Consider the following 17511-nt stretch of genomic DNA (forward strand, 5'->3'; position numbering starts at 1 on the left):
CTGAACCATGAGACTATTCTATCTCCCAAAGACTGACATCTTCATGATGTACTCTTCCTGTCTATTTTGCATCCAGCAAATTCAGCATCTGAATAACCACATAATGCAAAATCAGCTTCCCTTGCATACCAGAGTCCAAGTGAAACAGTCTCTTGAGGTATCTGAAAATTCTCTTTACTGCAATTAGATGTGGCTCCCTTGGATTTGCCTGAAATCTTGCACACAAACAAGTGGCAAACATAATGTATGGCCTACTAGCAGTTAGGTATAAAAGAGAACCAATCATACCTCTGTAGCTTGTGACATCAACTGCTGTACCTTCATGAGGATTAAGTTTTGTAGCAGTTGCCATAGGAGTACTTGCAGTTGCACTTTCTTGCATATTAAACCTCTTCAGTAGATTCTTTGTGTACTTGGACTGATTAAATAGATGCCATTATCAGTCTGTTTAATTTGCAAGCCTAGGAAATAGCTCATCTCTCCCATCATACTCATCTGATATCTTGATTGCATCAACTTTGAAAACTTATCACACAGTGTTTGATTAGTTCATCCAAAAATGATATCATCCACATTAATTTGAACTAAAAGCAAATCTTTACCTTTATTCAGATAAAATAAGGTTTTATATATTGTACCTCTTTTGGATCCACTTTCAAGTAGAAACTGAGCAATGATTTCATACTATACTCTAGGTGCTTGCTTCAGTCCATAGAGTGTTTTATCAAGTCTGTAAACATAGTCAGGATGTTTAGGATCCACAAATCCTGGTGGTTGTTCAACATAGACTTCCTCTTCAAGTTCTCCATTGAGAAATGCACACTTGACATCTGATGTGCCAAAAGTAAACATTTTAATTACAAGCGCACAAATTTCATTTTAATATTTTGAGATTCGTTCCACAAGGACTATAAATTTCTCGAACTCCTTAATTTCTAAATTAATTCGAACTAGAAAATTTACTTACAAAAGGATGATTTATCTACAAATTATTATTAACTACAAATCTTAAGAGAAAATTAATCTAAAATTATTCTAAATACTAATTACTTAATCTAGTTATTTACTACTAATTATCCCTAGAAAATTATTAAGAAAGTCTAAATAATTAATTATTATCAAAATTTATTTTAGAAAACCGGACATAAAGTGTTGGTACAACCAGCTAACCAAAGACCAAACAATCGCTCATTCAGCCACTATTTTAACTAAATAAAATCAAACCAACAACCCATTAATCTCAAACACTACCCTGTAACAATTGTAAAAACTAAAAATAATTACTCAGACAAAACAACTTCAAACATTCGCAGAAAACTCTCAAAACTTATTCAAACAAAAACTCGTTCAAACAATACAACAGACTGCTTGGATACAGAAAATAAAACAACTCAAACAATACAAATCGGCAAGTTAACTCAAACACACACTCAGTCTAAACTCGCCAACAGAAGAATCAATACATTGAAAAACAAACAGCAAGACAAACTCGACTCTATATCCTATTTGCAGAGCTCGGTTCTAGACATAAACTCGACAACAGTGGTTCTAAAATTCGAACTCGGTCAAACCTGTAAGAAAAGAAGAGAGCAAACCGAAAAGAACTTGAGAGAATGAAGGAGTCGTGGCGTGAATTAACACTGCCCTAAAGTTGAATTTGCCCCGCTACGTACACACGGCCTCTTGGCAATCAACCTCCAAGGTTACACGACTTCTATTTCTTTGGTGTAGTACAAAGAAATAGATTGAAAACACTCTTGATCATTGCCCAAAAATATACCTATATCTATATGAGAGGAAAATTGTTTTGTGTGTGCAAACATGAGGGGGATACCTCCTTTTATAAGAGCTCAAACTTGTAACTCCAAGAATGGCCAAAAGACACCATTAATACAAGGAGGTAAAAAGGCTCCAAAGTGAAAAGTCACAAACTGAAAAGTCTTGAAGATTTTTCTAGATTTTTCTTTTAAAGCAAACTATAGAAATAATATTTATATTAATATTAATTCTAACATTCCCCCACATGCTGCAAAAGAAAAATAATTTAAGTAATTTAATGGGCAATGGATAGTCGGTTTCTTAAGCACCAATGTCTTGTGGACTTGAATTGATACCGGTGCATACAAACATGCCTCAAAACCATGTGAGGTAGAAAAATCCTTGAACCTCTCACGGAAGTTAGTGAAAACATATTTGCGCACTTTAACCTTTCTCAAATCAAGAAGTGATTTCGTAAATTATATTTTTATATAAGTGCCCCCACATTGTACCTGGATTTTCGTGAACGCTCTAGAGGTCCTTCGCCAAAGGACTCTCATAAGGGGTTGGTGTAATGTCCCATATTTTCAAATATTATTATTATAATTATTTGGGATTATTTATGTGATTTTATGTGAATTTTGGTGAATTATCTGATAAGTGAAATTGATATATGGGTGTTTAGATGTGATATTATTTGAGTATTTGAATTTTTATATGTTCAGAATAAAATATAGATAATTGTGATATTTTTCTGGTAATTTTTGGACTGTTAGATTATTTTATATTAATTTATGAATTATTAATTATTTTCTGAATAATTACCAAAATTATTTTATAAAGCCGGGAATCGTCCGACTTCAACCGTTTTTGCGTTTTTACAACCCGAAACTCTTCCGAAAACTCCTTCCTAACCTAATCTGGTAATTCCGGACCTTTTTCGTGTTTTGACTTTTTCAATCCGGATTACGGTTTAACCCGTGCGCGGCCCGGCGCAAGATTTTCGATACGATAGTTATTTCGGTAATCAATAAAAACCGTATTTTCGAGAGACGGGATATTTTTATATTATTCTCGTATATAATGTTTTATAAAAAGCTCGGTTTTGATAATTATCCAATTCTGGTATTGAATTGTATCGTTTTTGTAGTTACTTAGTGGCTAAGCAACTAATTTAATGATCCAAAATGATCCAGAACGATCCAATATTCCATAAATATAAATAGCCTAAATTGTTTATTTTATTTCATTTTTAATTCATTAAAAACAAAAGTTGGATGAACATAAGTGGGGGTTTAATTTTGTTCTCAACACAAATCCAGTGATTTTGAGAGTTGTACTAATCCAATCTTGATGCTCGAATAACCGATTTGAAGCCCTTGAAGAGGCCGATCTTTTGGTACAAAAATCATAATTTAAGGTTGGATATTCTGTGAATTCGTTTTTAGGGTTCATGATTCGAAATTGGGGTTTTGAATTCTGATGATTGTTTGATTGTTTTGATGTTATAAGTAGTTTTATATGATGATTTCTAGTCGAATTATGTATAAAATTGTAGTGTTTGAATTCGGGAATGATACAGTCGAGTTTTATATTTTTGATTTTTTTAGTTCGAATTTTCAGTTTAATCTTGAGTTTTTGATTGTCCTTGATGTCTTGAATAGATTATAGATAGTTTAAACGTTAATTTGGGATTTAAATCATCGAATTTGGTTCAGAAACGGAGGATTTCAGTTGTGGCCGGAGTTCGTCGGCGTTAATGGAAGAAGTGGCTGGTTTTGATCGGTTTCTGTGTTTTAATGATCGTGTGTTAGTGTTATACAGTTTTCTGGATTTCTGGAGATATAACGATTGATTTCCTGTTAAAATCGGTACTAAACCGTGTGTGTTTGGTGGGTTTTGGGGTTCGCCGGAACCGGGTAAAACTCGCCGGTTTCTGGGCACATTCCCCAGATTCCGGCCGAGTTCATCCTGAACTCCGGTTGTCCCTTACCCCCACAGCCACCCTTTGATCTTCAAAATCCCAACCCCAAAAACTTAAATCTGTTTCTGCCTTTTTCTTTTTAATATTTATTCAAAATTCATGTTTTATTCCTAAAATCTTTATTTTAAATTTCAAAATTCATTCTTAATTCAAAAATAAATCTGATTTGTTTTATTAATTAATTTTAATTAGTTCTTAATTATTTTAATTAATTGATTAATTTAATATTAATTGATTAATTAACTTAATTAATTATTAATTGATTTTAATTGATTTAATAATTATATTTAATTATTTATTATTGATTTAAAAATCCTGAAAAATAGTTCGAGCTTTAAAATATTATTTTAAATTATTTTTCAGGCTCGATAAATCTTATAAAATTATTTTAGGGTGTTTGAACCCTATAATTTTATTATTAAATGATTCGGAGATCGTTTTTATTCCGAAAAATGTTCAAAAATTCATATTAAATAAACCGTTTGTCCGTTTAATACGAAACGAACGCGTACAGACTCAGAAAAATATTCCGCTTTCATTAAAAATACTTTCGAGACCCAAATTCTTTTGTTTTGAAAGGTCGCTTGTTTTACGAATGATTCTGAGTCGATTATTCATAGATAAATCATATTTTTTGACCCGATTTCAGTTTTAATCATATCGAGTCGACCCTTCTGATGAACCGAGTCTTATGTGATATGAATTATGTGATATATGAGTTATGTGCTTATGTGCTATGTGAATTACGTGTATATGTGGGTCATAAGTCTTGTGTTTGACTATTTTCCTTGTGTGTGGGCTATCGTATGGGTAGACGATAGGCTTTTGACGCGTAGTTCGTCGAGTGGTTATCGATTAGACAATTAAAGTTGTATCTTTTAATTATAGATGCGGATCATTCGAGTTGATCAGGACAAGACGTTGGATAAAGAATGAGATGGAATGGTATTGGGTATCTGGCTTCTAGCAATCGCAGGAACAGCATATCGGTGAAGTGTTGAAAAGAAAGACGGTGATGTTTTGAGACAGAATGTCAGAATAGATGTGGTTTTGCGAGTGTGACTAACTGCTTAAAACCCAAAGGCAAGTACCCCTGACTTCACTTATCATTCAAGTGACGTTTATTTCGAATTATATTATGCAAGTATTGTTTTCCCTATTCTCTGTTCGGAATAGATAAATGTTTTACATATCGCTGAATTAAATAATTCTGTTTATGCAAATACTCATCTGCTATACTATATTCAGAATAGTCAAGTGATTTTACTTATCCAATTTCTGGATTTATAAATGTTTTGGATTTTGAGAAAAGTGATTTGGTTGTGAATATTCCTACCCAAGTTAATGGGGGAATAAAATTATTTCGGGTGTCGAGTATTATGACCCCTTTTCAATAAAAGGTTTTGAGATTTGATGGTTACTGGTAGCGTAAGAGGCCGAGGCACCGGTCCAGCGTGAGCTATTATACGGAAGTGCAATACAGAAGTGTAATATCTTACAAGGCTAGTTATGCCTTTTTCTGGCGCCCTATAGGTACCGTATGTCTTCGGGATACGGGTAGTACCTATATTTACGGTATACTGCGGGATACCGGTGCTGTTTCATGACTGATCATCAGGAACAGCATAGTGCATAATTTGGTTCCAATCGAAATTATTATATTGATTTTGACATCTTACAAGGAATGATTTATTAAGTATTTTATTTTTGGATAAAAGATGAAATGTGGTTTTGATTCAGTTTCTGATTTTGAGGATACTTAGTTTGTTGTTAAATATCAAAGATGGTATTAGTATAGATGATTGATGTTGATTTCAGTATGGGTGTTGTGAGCATCAAAGTTCGTATTGATATCTAATTTGATATGACAACAAAATAAGTATTAATATTAAGAGTTGAGTTTTGAGTAAAGTTTATGATTCAATCCATAATCATTGTTTCATGTTAGAATTGTTTACGATATTTCCGTAAACACTTTTTTTACGAGTTTTATTCTCGTCAAGATTCAAAGTAGTGCTGAAGCATTTCGCTCAAAAATATCAAAATGGTTTTGAATACAATTAAGAAATCAATTCTGGGATTCCTCAACTAAAGTTTTATGATTCAGCAATTATGATTTTAAATGTTCTGCGCTAATGCAGATGTCTGTTTTATATCAAAACGACTATATATATGCTATAATGATCTTGCTGAGCATTTCTTCCGCTCATACTTGCCTGTTTTTAAATTTTAACCTCCAGTGAGGATTAGCTTGCTGTTTAGCCGCGTAATTCGAGGAAGCAAAGAAGAAGCTTTTCGAAGGTGGTTGGTCCAGGGTTTGCGGACTAGTGTAAGTTTTATTATGTAAAGTTGTTTATATTATATTATATTATAATTGTGTATTGTATTTGGGACTAGTATACTTCTTTTCGAAGTTATACTAGCGGGTTAAGTTTTAAGGTTGAGAATTATTGAAAAGAGTTTTAAAAGAAAGTGAAAAAAATTTACTGGTGGAATTTGGATATCTTGTTTCTAGAACTGTAACCTTAAAAGATCTTGGATTAGTTTGGGGTCATAAATGATAAATATCTTCTGCTGGCATTTATTATTTGATTAAACAGGTTATTTTGGATTGAGGTTTTATAGTGACGACCAAATCCTCTGACCCCGGATTTGGGGGCGTTACAGGTTGGTATCAGAGCTGAGGTTATAGTAAACTAGAAACGAGAGTGTGTAGGAGTGTGTATAGCTATGTGAGGACGTTTGAGCTCATATCGAGTTCCTGTTGGACTATTGGATATAGTACCAACGAATAAGTTAAGATAGGCGCATTCGTTTGAGATGATTGTGCTGAACTGGATGGAACTCCGGGAAGCTGCAAATTTCTATTGTGGAATCTTCCGAGACTACGATTCGACGACGATGGATATTATCTATATCCTTAGAATATGAAGAAGTATCTAGAATCGGATGACGAGTCAACAGAAGAGTTCAAATTCAAGATAAATATTAAGACTTTGGCAATACCTTCTCTTTCTATAATTTCTTTTGGCTTCTCTCAAAAAGGGATATCTGTTAGAGGATATATTCCCTACCACTCATTTTCAATCATAACTATGTTTTAAATGTGCCAGAGGTTGTCATGAAGCCTATTTTTCAGGTTTTGATGGCTCTGCTAAGTTATGAATATTTAACTTCCACTTTTCTTATTTGGTGGATAGTTTCTTGGTGATGTGACACCACTTGCTCATTTTGGTGCCAGAATTTTGTTCTCTGGATTTCATTTCCTTCAGAAATATCAGTTTTGAAATCTTTTCAGTTTTATTCATTTGATTTTGAATTCCTTTGATATTCTTTTATTCTGACTGAGATGAACAACCCTATCTATAGGGGACACAAGGTATACCTGTCTGTGTGATAGGAGTTGGATGGGACGCCATCACTTGTGTGTGTTGTGAATACATGAAGGTTAACAACCTTTAGTAGTGTCTTAATTTGGACACGCAATACCAAGTTCGTTTGGTTATATTGATCTCTCAGTTATTCTCTTATTTCAACAATGTTTTTTTTCTCAAATTCAGATTTTGGTCCCGTTATGGTATCAGATACTTTTCTTTTTGAAACTCCATGATTTTATCATTCCAAATATTCGAAGGTATGCCAATCAAGTTAAGCTGAGTTATCCTGGTCAAGTCAAAGCAGGGTTATGTGATGGGATTATCAAGAGCAACAGTGGATTGCAATGCGATTAAAATATCAGGGGTGTATAGCGAAGTCATTCTGTTTCTTTATTTCTCTATCTTTCTCTTTCTTTTCTTCCCTCTATCTTTCTCTCTATTCTTCTTTCTCGCGATCAGTAAAAGTGATTCTATTGAAGAATTGATCAAGAGGTGTGAATGGAACAGTGGTGCACAACAAAGTTCCTATAAAAGTTTTATTATACAAAGAATACAAGATTTGTTTAAGATTATGAAAAATTGAGGTTATTTGGAAATGGAAAGTTGGTTAGAAAACCCTAAGTGTTGTCTTCTGCTGATTCCGAGGACGGAATCCTTATAAGGAGGGTAGATTGTAATGTCCCATATTTTCAAATATTATTATTATAATTATTTGGGATTATTTATGTGATTTTATGTGAATTTTGGTGAATTATCTGATAAGTGAAATTGATATATGGGTGTTTAGATGTGATATTATTTGAGTATTTGAATTTTTATATGTTCAGAATAAAATATAGATAATTGTGATATTTTTCTGGTAATTTTTGGACTGTTAGATTATTTTATATTAATTTATGAATTATTAATTATTTTCTGAATAATTACCAAAATTATTTTATAAAGCCGGGAATCGTCCGACTTCAACCGTTTTTGCGTTTTTACAACCCGAAACTCTTCCGAAAACTCCTTCCTAACCTAATCTGGTAATTCCGGACCTTTTTCGTGTTTTGACTTTTTCAATCCGGATTACGGTTTAACCCGTGCGCGGCCCGGCGCAAGATTTTCGATACGATAGTTATTTCGGTAATCAATAAAAACCGTATTTTCGAGAGACGGGATATTTTTATATTATTCTCGTATATAATGTTTTATAAAAAGCTCGGTTTTGATAATTATCCAATTCTGGTATTGAATTGTATCGTTTTTGTAGTTACTTAGTGGCTAAGCAACTAATTTAATGATCCAAAACGATCCAGAACGATCCAATATTCCATAAATATAAATAGCCTAAATTGTTTATTTTATTTCATTTTTAATTCATTAAAAACAAAAGTTGGATGAACATAAGTGGGGGTTTAATTTTGTTCTCAACACAAATCCAGTGATTTTGAGAGTTGTACTAATCCAATCTTGATGCTCGAATAACCGATTTGAAGCCCTTGAAGAGGCCGATCTTTTGGTACAAAAATCATAATTTAAGGTTGGATATTCTGTGAATTCGTTTTTAGGGTTCATGATTCGAAATTGGGGTTTTGAATTCTGATGATTGTTTGATTGTTTTGATGTTATAAGTAGTTTTATATGATGATTTCTAGTCGAATTACGTATAAAATTGTAGTGTTTGAATTCGGGAATGATACAGTCGAGTTTTATATTTTTGATTTTTTTTAGTTCGAATTTTCAGTTTAATCTTGAGTTTTTGATTGTCCTTGATGTCTTGAATAGATTATAGATAGTTTAAACGTTAATTTGGGATTTAAATCATCGAATTTGGTTCAGAAACGGAGGATTTCAGTTGTGGCCGGAGTTCGTCGGCGTTAATGGAAGAAGTGGCTGGTTTTGATCGGTTTCTGTGTTTTAATGATCGTGTGTTAGTGTTATACAGTTTTCTGGATTTCTGGAGATATAACGATTGATTTCCTGTTAAAATCGGTACTAAACCGTGTGTGTTTGGTGGGTTTTGGGGTTCGCCGGAACCGGGTAAAACTCGCCGGTTTCTGGGCACATTCCCCAGATTCCGGCCGAGTTCATCCTGAACTCCGGTTGTCCCTTACCCCCACAGCCACCCTTTGATCTTCAAAATTCCAACCCCAAAAACTTAAATCTGTTTCTGCCTTTTTCTTTTTAATATTTATTCAAAATTCATGTTTTATTCCTAAAATCTTTATTTTAAATTTCAAAATTCATTCTTAATTCAAAAATAAATCTGATTTGTTTTATTAATTAATTTTAATTAGTTCTTAATTATTTTAATTAATTGATTAATTTAATATTAATTGATTAATTAACTTAATTAATTATTAATTGATTTTAATTGATTTAATAATTATATTTAATTATTTATTATTGATTTAAAAATCCTGAAAAATAGTTCGAGCTTTAAAATATTATTTTAAATTATTTTTCAGGCTCGATAAATCTTATAAAATTATTTTAGGGTGTTTGAACCCTATAATTTTATTATTAAATGATTCGGAGATCGTTTTTATTCCGAAAAATGTTCAAAAATTCATATTAAATAAACCGTTTGTCCGTTTAATACGAAACGAACGCGTACAGACTCAGAAAAATATTCCGCTTTCATTAAAAATACTTTCGAGACCCAAATTCTTTTGTTTTGAAAGGTCGCTTGTTTTACGAATGATTCTGAGTCGATTATTCATAGATAAATCATATTTTTTGACCCGATTTCAGTTTTAATCATATCGAGTCGACCCTTCTGATGAACCGAGTCTTATGTGATATGAATTATGTGATATATGAGTTATGTGCTTATGTGCTATGTGAATTACGTGTATATGTGGGTCATAAGTCTTGTGTTTGACTGTTTTCCTTGTGTGTGGGCTATCGTATGGGTAGACGATAGGCTTTTGACGCGTAGTTCGTCGAGTGGTTATCGATTAGACAATTAAAGTTGTATCTTTTAATTATAGATGCGGATCATTCGAGTTGATCAGGACAAGACGTTGGATAAAGAATGAGATGGAATGGTATTGGGTATCTGGCTTCTAGCAATCGCAGGAACAGCATATCGGTGAAGTGTTGAAAAGAAAGACGGTGATGTTTTGAGACAGAATGTCAGAATAGATGTGGTTTTGCGAGTGTGACTAACTGCTTAAAACCCAAAGGCAAGTACCCCTGACTTCACTTATCATTCAAGTGACGTTTATTTCGAATTATATTATGCAAGTATTGTTTTCCCTATTCTCTGTTCGGAATAGATAAATGTTTTACATATCGCTGAATTAAATAATTCTGTTTATGCAAATACTCATCTGCTATACTATATTCAGAATAGTCAAGTGATTTTACTTATCCAATTTCTGGATTTATAAATGTTTTGGATTTTGAGAAAAGTGATTTGGTTGTGAATATTCCTACCCAAGTTAATGGGGGAATAAAATTATTTCGGGTGTCGAGTATTATGACCCCTTTTCAATAAAAGGTTTTGAGATTTGATGGTTACTGGTAGCGTAAGAGGCCGAGGCACCGGTCCAGCGTGAGCTATTATACGGAAGTGCAATACAGAAGTGTAATATCTTACAAGACTAGTTATGCCTTTTTCTGGCGCCCTATAGGTACCGTATGTCTTCGGGATACGGGTAGTACCTATATTTACGGTATACTGCGGGATACCGGTGCTGTTTCATGACTGATCATCAGGAACAGCATAGTGCATAATTTGGTTCCAATCGAAATTATTATATTGATTTTGACATCTTACAAGGAATGATTTATTAAGTATTTTATTTTCGGATAAAAGATGAAATGTGGTTTTGATTCAGTTTCTGATTTTGAGGATCCTTAGTTTGTTGTTAAATATCAAAGATGGTATTAGTATAGATGATTGATGTTGATTTCAGTATGGGTGTTGTGAGCATCAAAGTTCGTATTGATATCTAATTTGATATGACAACAAAATAAGTATTAATATTAAGAGTTGAGTTTTGAGTAAAGTTTACGATTCAATCCATAATCATTGTTTCATGTTAGAATTGTTTACGATATTTCCGTAAACACTTTTTTTACGAGTTTTATTCTCGTCAAGATTCAAAGTAGTGCTGAAGCATTTCGCTCAAAAATATCAAAATAGTTTTGAATACAATTAAGAAATTAATTCTGGGATTCCTCAACTAAAGTTTTATGATTCAGCAATTATGATTTTAAATGTTCTGCGCTAATGCAGATGTCTGTTTTATATCAAAACGACTATATATATGCTATAATGATCTTGCTGAGCATTTCTTCCGCTCATACTTGCCTGTTTTTAAATTTTAACCTCCAGTGAGGATTAGCTTGCTGTTTAGCCGCGTAATTCGAGGAAGCAAAGAAGAAGCTTTTCGAAGGTGGTTGGTCCAGGGTTTGCGGACTAGTGTAAGTTTTATTATGTAAAGTTGTTTATATTATATTATATTATAATTGTGTATTGTATTTGGGACTAGTATACTTCTTTTCGAAGTTATACTAGCGGGTTAAGTTTTAAGGTTGAGAATTATTGAAAAGAGTTTTAAAAGAAAGTGAAAAAAATTTACTGGTGGAATTTGGATATCTTGTTTCTAGAACTGTAACCTTAAAAGATCTTGGATTAGTTTGGGGTCATAAATGATAAATATCTTCTGCTGGCATTTATTATTTGATTAAACAGGTTATTTTGGATTGAGGTTTTATAGTGACGACCAAATCCTCTGACCCCGGATTTGGGGGCGTTACAGTTGGGCAATAGCCCCACATTCACATAGGTAAGTTCATCAAGTTTGTATTGTCGCAAACCACCTCTTACGAGACTATGAACTTATTAAGAGCATTAGCTCATCCTAACACATGTGACAATAATAAAAATACTACATCACTTTATTAATAGGAATGGTAGTAGTATATAAACATGAGTTCTTTTATGATTTCGTTTGACCCATTGAACTTAAACAAGTTTAAGATGGGTGTCCATCATAATTCACTCCACAATAGGCTTTAAACCCATTCCTTGTGCTGACTCCAACACTAATTTTCTACAAAGGCCTTTGGTGAGAGGATCTGCAATATTCCTCTCTGATTTTACATACTCGAGTGATATCACATTATTTCTGATCAGACTTCGAATTATAGCATGCCTCAAGCGAATATGTCTTTTCTTCCCATTGTAGAGTTGATTATTCGCTAGTCCCATTGCAGCTTGTGAGTCACAATGCATTGAAACTGATGGAGCTGGCTTCCCCCACAAAGGAATATCAGCAAGTAAACATCTTAGCCATTCAGCTTCTTGACCAGCCAACTCCAACGCAATAAACTCTGATTCTTGTGTGGATTTAGCATGACAAGTTTGTTTTGAAGATTTCCAAGATATAGCAGCTCCAGCAAGAGTGAATACATAACCACTAGTAGATTGAATCTCATCATTATCCGACACCCAATTTGCATCACAATATCCTTCCAAAACATGAGGACTTCTTTGATAATGCAAACCCCAATTTATAGTACCCTTTAAATACTTCAACAATCTAATCAAAGCACCCCAATGATCACGATTAGGATTGTGAGTGTATCTACTCAGTCTACTAACAGCATATGCTATATCAGGCCTGGTATGATTCATCAAAAACATCACACTTCCAATTATCTTGGCATACTCTTCTTGGGAAACACTATGACCTTTATTCTTTTTCAAATGAATACTAGGATCATATGGTGTCTTCACAGGGGTACAATCAAATTGATTAAATTTCTTTAAAATTTTCTCAACATAATGAGACTGGTTTAACGACAACCCATATGAATTCCTAGTAATTTTTATGCCAAGAATCACATCTGCCTCTCCTAAATCCTTCATATCAAAACAGGAACTTAGGAAGGCCTTGCTAGTATTTACCATATCAATATTGGTACCAAAAATTAACATATCATCAACATATAGACATATGATCACACAACCAAATTGATCAAATTTAGAATAAACACATGCATCAGAATCATTTACTTGGAAGCCATCAGAGATGATAGTTTGATGAAATTTTTCATACCAGTCTTTCGGAGCTTGTCTGAGGCCATACAATGATCTTATAAGCCGACATACCTTGTCTTCATATCCCGGGACAACACATCCTTCTGGTTGCTTCATGTATATCTCCTCATTTAAATCTCCATTTAAAAAGGCAGTCTTCACGTCCATTTGATGCACAATGAGATTATGAATAGATGCAAGAGCTATTAAGGCTCTAATGGTGGAAATATTTGCTACGGGAGAGTAAGTATCAAAGAAATCAACACCTTTCTTTTGTCGATGTCCACCAACCACTAACCTGGCTTTGTATTTTTCAATTGATCCATCAGATTTATATTTCTTTTTAAAAATCCACCTGCTTCCCAGTGCTTTACAACCTCGAGGAAGATCACATAAAACCCAAGTATTATTATTCATAATGGACTCAATTTCACTATTAATAGCCTCTCGCCAAAAATTAGAATCAATTGATCTCATAGCCTCCTCATAGGTTTTAGGGTCTTCTTCAAGAATGAAAACATTTATCTCCTACTAACCTACAAACTCTTTTTCAGTCAAAAAAGTAGTTAGAAAATCAGGTCCAAAGCTAGTCTCGACTCTAGCTCTTTTACTCCTTCTAGGCTCATGATTTGCATCGGTAGATGTAATATTATGATGTGACACTGATGAAGAAGATCCAGATGCTAAACATGATTGCACATTAGCTTTCATAGGAAAAATATGCTCAAAAAATTCAACGTCTCTTGACTCTTTAAATGGACCAAAACCATATGCATCTTTAAGAATAAGTCTATATGCACCACCATTAAAACCAACAAAACTACCATCAACAGTCTTGGGACCAATTTTACTTCTTTGAAAATCTGGGAGCCCAATTTTTCCCAAACACCCCCACACTTTAAGGTAACTCAAGTTGGGCGCGAAACCCTTCCATAATTCATAAGGAGTTTTATCAGATTTTTTATGCGGCACACGATTAAGCACATAGCAAGCATATAAAATAGCTTCACCCCACATATTAGAAGGCATTCCTGAACTGATAAGCATAGCATTCATCATATCTTTAAGAGTTCTATTTTTTCGTTCAGCTACCCCATTTTGTTCAGGCGTATATGGTGCTGTAACCTCGTGAATAATCCCATTAAGTTCACAGAATTTCTTTAGAGTTGCTCCATCATATTCACCACCCCTATCTGTTCTTAACCTTTTAATATTTTTATTCAATTGTTTCTCAACTTCAGCCTTATAAATAAGAAATTTTTCTTCGGCCTCATCTTTCGAACTCAACAAGTAGAGCTTGGTGAATCGTGAAAAGTCATCCACAAAAGTAATATAATAACGTTTACCTCCTCTACTCATAGTGTTCTTAAAGTCACCTAAATCACTGTGAATTAATTCAAGCAATGTCGAAGACCGGTTTCCGATTTTATTAAAGGCCTTTTTAGGGTGCTTTGCTTCAACACATACTTCACATTTATCAAAAGATGTATTGCTGAATTCAGGGATTAGCCTAAGTTGTTTAAGCCTTTTCACAGAAGCAACATTTACGTGACCCAGTCTAGCATGCCATAAGGTAACAGATTCAGCAATATAAGCAGAAGCAGTAGCAATTTTATTATCAGTCAAAATATCAAGTACAAACAGCCCACCATTACAAAAGCCTTTGCCCACAAAATCACCATTTTTAGTAAGAACAAGTTTATCGATTCAAAGGTTAATTTAATACCAGTTTTGTTCAATAAGGCTCCAGAAATCAGGTTTCTACGAATATCAGGGACATGCAAAACATTATGCAAAGCAATAGTTTTTCCAGAAGTAAGTTTAAGAGAAACCTTTCCCTTTCCAAGTATACTCACAGTGCTTGAGTTCCCCATGAAGACACATTCTCCATCAGATGCTTTATCATAGTCCTGGAACATATCCTTATTTGAACAAATATGACGAGTTGCACCGGTATCCACCACCCATTCAGAAATATTGCTCACCAAATTTACTTCAGATACAACAGCAGCTATGATTTCTTCAGTGAGATTGGCCTGAGTCTGAGATTTGTCTTCCTTTGTTTTTGAACCAGGTCCCTTTCCTTGCCTACACTCCTTTGCGGCATGCCCGAATTTTCCACAAGTGAAGCAATTTCCTTTAAACTGCCTTCTCCCTTTGAAGTTCTTATTTTTCATTTTAGTGCCATGGAACTGATTTGGACCTTTACCTTTTGGTCCTTTCGTATGACCTGCATCTTTTGACTCAACAAGATTAGCAGTAAATGAAGAATGACCAAGTGTTGTTTCATTTGTTTGAATTCGATTTTGTTCCTCAATCTTGATGTGAGACACTAACTCTTGCAGAGTGAAGTCCTTCTGTTTGTGCTTCATAGAATGAACATATGTTTGCCAAGATGGTGGTAATTTTTCAAGAAGACAATTAGCTTGAAACATTTCACAAATTTTCATTCCTTCAGCAATAATATCAGCATATAAATATTCATACTCATGAACTTGTTGAAGAACAGGCTTATCATCAGACATACGAAAATTTAGCCAACGACTACATGCATATTTCTTAGTCCCATAATCATCAGAACCGTACTTGGTTTTTAAAGCATCCAAAATTTCTTTGGCCTTTAAGGACTTGCTATAGATTAAATATAAAGCAGATGTCATATAATGCAATAACATTCCACGACAAGTCTTATTATCCTTCTCGAAATCTTTTCCAGAATTTTCAGGGGCTGAGTCTTTAGTGAGACAATAATCTACTCCAATTTGACTCAAGAAAAACTCCATCTTATCGGACCACATTTTATAATTTTTCCCATCAAAAGGGTCTAATTTAGACATATCAGGAATAAAAGTATTGGAATTCATGGTGGCAGATAAGATATATGCTAACACAAAATTCAACTTTAGAATGTAAGAAAAGAAGAGAGCAAACCGAAAAGAACTTGAGAGAATGAAGGAGTCGTGGCGTGAATTAACACTGCCCTAAAGTTGAATTTGCCCCGCTATGTACACACGGCCTCTTGGCAATCAACCTCCAAGGTTACACGACTTCTATTTCTTTGGTGTAGTACAAAGAAATAGATTGAAAACACTCTTGATCATTGCCCAAAAATATACTTATATCTATATGAGAGGAAAATTGTTTTGTGTGTGCAAACATGAGGGGGAGACCTCCTTTTATAAGAGCTCAAACTTGTAACTCCAAGAATGGCCAAAAGACACCATTAATACAAGGAGGTAAAAAGGCTCCAAAGTGAAAAGTCACAAACTGAAAAGTCTTGAAGATTTTTCTAGATTTTTCTTTTAAAGTAAACTATAGAAATAATATTTATATTAATATTAATTCTAACAAAACCGAGTTACCTCGCCGCGATTCGCTGGTAGCAGAACAAAGGTGGGATCAAAACACAACTCAATAAAGAATCAAACGAAACCCGCGACTCGCGATGACATGGACTCGGGGGTGAGTCGAATTAGCGGAGAAGAAAGGGCTACACTCAACTGACTCGACCTAACTCGCCGCCGCGACTCAGCCACGAACTCGGCTGCGCAACTCAGTGACAAAGAAAACAACGAAACCTTGAACACGAAGCTACAAATTCAACAGAAAACTCAAAAAAAACAACCAAGAAACGTGTTGTGGTTCGGAAACGATGCAAACAGCCGTGACTCGGCGAACTCGGTGCTGACTCGGCCACTACTCGGTGGTGGCTCGGTGAACAAAGACTGAAACTTAGATAAAAGGTGTTTTTTTTTGCGATTTGAAAATGGAAAAGGAGATGAGAGTTTAGTTTGGAGATTTGTAGAGAAGAGGGAGCAGGGTTTGGTTGAAATTATTTTACAGATTGAAATTGGCGTTTGGAAAAGTAACGAGGCTGCAAGTGAAAGAAAAAGGGGTTGACAGGTGGGTTTGATTTGCAACAGGGGAATACTTGAATGATAAAAGAAATAAATTGGAAACTGAATTTTAAAATTAAAACTACTGCTGAAAATTTACTAATTAAAAGCTAAGCTACAGTAAATTAGAATTTAATTAATCAACCAAATTCCCAACATAAATTGATTAATCGTAGGGATGTAGTTGAAAATATAAATAAGCTAGCTAATGTAAAATTAAATCTTAAAGTTATGTTATCTAAATAAGAGTAAATCTAAGAACAAGAATTAAATTAGCTCATTTCATATCCCAAGCTTATTACTTGTTGGATACAAAAGATATCATAGCTTAAAGATTAAAGAGGCTAATAAAATTGAACAAACTTGCATTAATATAAAATGGAGTGTTTACAATGATGAAGAATGATTGCAACTTCAAAATTAGATCTACAACTTTTAAGGAAAGGAGGCTACTACTAA

General features: G+C 33.9%; 1 long non-coding RNA gene across 1 annotated transcript; it reads right to left on the reverse strand.

Annotated features, from left to right (window-relative positions):
• Positions 1–1261: 1261 nt before the first annotated feature.
• LOC141659066 (uncharacterized) lies at positions 1262–17081 on the reverse strand. Its single transcript, XR_012549595.1, has 2 exons — positions 16511–17081; positions 1262–1571 (listed from the first exon to the last, which is right to left on the reverse strand). It is a non-coding gene; the product is annotated as an uncharacterized LOC141659066 (long non-coding RNA).
• Positions 17082–17511: the final 430 nt, after the last annotated feature.

This window comes from Apium graveolens, chromosome 5, assembly GCF_009905375.1.
Source record: "Apium graveolens cultivar Ventura chromosome 5, ASM990537v1, whole genome shotgun sequence".
NCBI classification, from domain to species: Eukaryota; Viridiplantae; Streptophyta; class Magnoliopsida; order Apiales; family Apiaceae; genus Apium; species Apium graveolens.